Here is a 4,323-nt window from a genome sequence, read left to right on the forward strand (position 1 = left end):
CTGCGTCAGGGGAGGTGGAGGCTGGATATCAGGAAAAGGCTCTTCACCCAGAGGGTGGTCAGGCACTGGAACAGGCTCCCCAGCGCAGTGGTCACAGCAGCAGCCTGACAGAGCTCAAGAAGTGTTTGCACAACGCTCTCAGGCCCATGCGGGGATGGTCGGGGCTGTCCCGTGCAGGGCCAGGAGTTGGGACTCGATGACCCTTGTGGGTCCCTTCCAGCTCGTGATATTCCACGATTCTACGTCGGGAGTCCCGCGCGATCCGCCCGCGCCTCCTCCCTCGGGCAGGGCGGGGTCGGTGCGCACGCCCGGCCGGGACGGGGCAGGGGAGCCGCGGGCCGTGCGGTCCCGGCCTCGGCTCCCTCCCCGCGGGCCGTGCGGTCCCGGCCTCGGCTCCCTCCCCGCGGGCCCTGCGGTCCCGGCCTCGGCTCCCTCCCCGCGGGGCCCGGTGCGCTCGAGGGGCCGGGGCTGCCCGGCACAAAGAGACGACACGGCCTTTCCTCTGGTGACTTTTATTTGCGGTGCGGAGCTGCGTCCGTGAAGGAGCTGAATGCGCGTTACCAGTGTACACTTCAGGGCGTATATAGCGATATAGACAGATAAATATATTTCAGTAGAGACAAAACATAACAGGAACAACATGTGCTATAAATACACATTTACATTTGTCATAAATATATACTTTTTTATAAAAATAAAAGTATCACTAAAATATTTCTCTGTCTTCTGTAACTCACGCTGTGTTGTCACAGCCGTGTCCTGCCAAATTACCCGTGGCACAGGGGCTCTGGCAGCACTCCTGTCAAAAAAGCGAGGTCGGGTTCTTACACCCTTGAAACAACGCTGTTTTGAAGTCGAACGTCTTTTACTTTTGATCACTGTGAACATGGAATTTCATTAAATATTGGCTTTTTAATTTCTGCACCCCAGCACTGCATGTACGTTAGTGTACACCCACGCGGACAGTGAAGCAATTACCTTCTGGAAGTTCTCTTGCAGGGGGTTGTGTGCCCCGGGTCCCACCAAGAGGGCTCATTAAATCATAGCCACTTGTTACATTAATGTAATTACACTTAGTTGGTCAATCAAAATTTTCTCTCTTTTTATACTGAACAATCTATTCCACACTATTCTGATAAGAAACATTTTTAAAGCTTCATGTTTGGTTTCCGTAAGTGCATAAAAGCATGTATTTTTAAACTTCATAAATGAACTTCATTTGTATAATGCAGATAATTTTAAATAAGAACTTAAGAAAACCTATTTCTTGAAATCCTTATTAGATACAGCATGGGATCATACCACATAGGTGTAGGGAATTCTGTCCACTGAGAAGCAGTACAGTCCCTTGTGAAGCTCCTGCTGTCAGACGAGCTTGTAATGCTTGTGAATTTTTATCCATCTGTAATTTAACCAGAACCCTCCAATTTAAACAGACCTGAACTGATCCTGAAGGTTCTTGCACAAAGTCAGGTACCTTGCAGATAGTGCTTTCAGCACAGGTAATGGCAGAGGTAAAGCCTGTATGCAAAAGGCTTCCTCTGCAGGGACTGAGCTCGTCAAAGCTGCTCCTTTCAGATTTGCAGGCTGAACACTAAAACCAGATCAGTAAGGTACAAGTATGAAATGGTTAGCTAAATAAATAGGAAGTATGGGTGGTCACTGGTCCTCAAGTAAAATATAGTCAGTATTTCCACCACTAGTAGTTTCCAGAGCTGGAGAATGCAAAACACCTGTTACAGCAGCTGTAGACAACTAAGGGGCTCTTAATGATAAATTGGTAAAAAATATCAGGTGTGGGTGTAGATCCATCCTGAGTTCTCAGTGACTGTTGAGCGCAGTGTCTGAGCTACTGTTAAGATTCCAGACGAAAAAGTAAAATGAGATACAGGTAATATTTGCAGGTAACTATCAGTACTTATGTAACTAGGAATACAAAATAAAATAATATATTTAATTAGAAGAACATCAGTAAATTATTAAATAACTATTCACAGTATTTTTATATACTTAAAATACAATTATAATTTTAAGCATATAATTCCACAAAAAATCTGCAGTGCTACATGTATTTTGGAAATGCAGAATGCTTTTGTAGTGAAATGAGGCAAAGCAAAATTATGGGAATGTTTCAAAGTAATTTTCATAATTATAGTATAGGAACAATTTAAAGTTTTATTTTGAGCAGTGTATTCCTTAAGCAAACTTTTGGTCTGGCTAAAAGTTTTCTTGATTTTTGTTTATGTGTTTTTACATGTTAACTTTTAAACTAGATCAGATGTTAGGAAGAAGTTCTTTATTGTGAGGGCAGTGAGGCACTGGAACAGGTTGCCCAGAGAAGTTGTGGATGCTGCATCCCTGGACGTTTTCAAGGCCAGGTTGGATGGGGCTTGGAGCAACCTGGTCTAGTGGAAGGTGTCCCTGCCCATGGCAGGAAAGTGGGAGCAAGATGATCTTTATGATCCCTTCCAACCTAAACCATTCTATGATAACTTTGGGGCAGCTTTTATGCTATAATATTATTTATGTAATCTAAAACCAGATTTCATCTTTGATTTGAACCACAGCTCATGGAGTAATAAAACATATATATTCTTCAGTGAAATATACTAACTTTAAAAAAAAATAGCCCAGCTCTTCATGTCTGTAAATCATCATAATTTACTCCAACATAGCTGCTAATTGATTACCAGGCCCACTGTGCTTTCATATAGGGGGTTGTGGATATTCTTTACCCAGCAGACTTCTTAATTGCATGTATGCAACTCTTAAGAGGCAGTAAAATAATCATGGATACACAGAATCTCCTGAATCTCTATCTAGAGTTCTTAAACAGAAATGTATCTGCATCTCTAGGTTATTGCACTAAATTTGTTCTGCTTTTAGGCTTCAGAGTGCTCAAGCATGTGATTGGTCTACAAAGGAAGAGAGAACATCTCCAACTCTCCACAGGCAAGGAAGCATTCCCTGGCGAGGCCTCAGAGTGTGCTCTAGCTTGTGCAGCATGGGATCTGCACTGGAGTTTGGAAATAAGTGTCTTTAGTCAGTGAGTAAGTTGTATTCTAACAATGATAACTGCACAGCTCTAAGTAAGGCAGCATATTTCACCTCACAAGAAAGTAACTGAAAATATCAGTCTTTGGAAGGGTTTGTAGGGAATGAAACAGATAATGAGAAAACACTCATATAAAATGGGAATTACCAGCTACTATATTATTTTCCTGGTTGAATTTACTGTATATTGCAGAATATGATACCCTACATCTGCTATTAAAAAATATAAAATATAAATCCCTCAAAGTGGGATGATGCAAAGCTGATATGAGTACCAGTACTGGTATTTATAACTCCAGCTTGAAGACTTCCTTATATTGCAAATTTACCTCTTCATTCTAGTTATTGCTCTTTGATTTTGTATGGTTGCATTCACTCTCCTGCTTGTCACAGTGACTAAATGAATTCCAATGCAAACAGAAAAGGCCTTAAGTAGGACTGAATAGTACTTATGTTTTGTGCTTTGCCACTCTGTCAGGCTGGATTTTGCTCACTGATAGAAAGAAATAGTTAAGTCAATTCATTAGGGACAAAATTCTCCCTGTTCTCTGTGATGGATCATGTCTCCAATATGCTGCTTTCAGAACAGGACTGTGCTTGAGACCAGTGCAAACCAGAATAAAGACTAAATTATTTCTGCAGCATTTTTGAATTGGGGGAAACATGCAAACGCTCGTGTTATCTTCCTAAACTTTGTGGAAATGCACAGGGGCCACTCTTTTAAAAATAATCAGTTTTTTCTTATATGGTAAATAGACTGGTGGTATTAAATCCTCTTCATGCAAATGTTTAAGATATAATGGTATCAGCCTATTATTTACAGTGTTACTCTCAAAATTCCCAATAGGGGAAATTTCTTCTTTTCTTTACATGCAAATCTTGTAGTAATAGATATGAATATTTTAGAACTACTTGCGGGGGATATTAATTAATTGGTGTGCCTTAGTATTTAATTTATGTCATATATAAACTTACTCAATTTTTTAGGTGATAAAATGGCACAAGCTAATTATGGTTAGAAATGGTAGTACAACACATACTTGTATGACTTCCTCCTTCAATTCAGCCAGTGAGACCAAATCTTTTTTTCGCTGATTCTCAGGCAAGAAATGGTAGATTTAGTACACAGAGTTGTAAATGTTGGCAACAATGAGAAACAAATGACATTTTGGTTCTACACTATTATAATTACTAGTACTATCCTGCCTTTGAACAACTATGTCATATTTCTTCATAAGGTGGATTGAGGAGGATAATTCCCACAGCCTC

The sequence above is a fragment of the Coloeus monedula genome, assembly GCF_965178545.1.
Source record: "Coloeus monedula genome assembly, chromosome: 8".
Classification (NCBI taxonomy): Eukaryota; Metazoa; Chordata; class Aves; order Passeriformes; family Corvidae; genus Coloeus; species Coloeus monedula.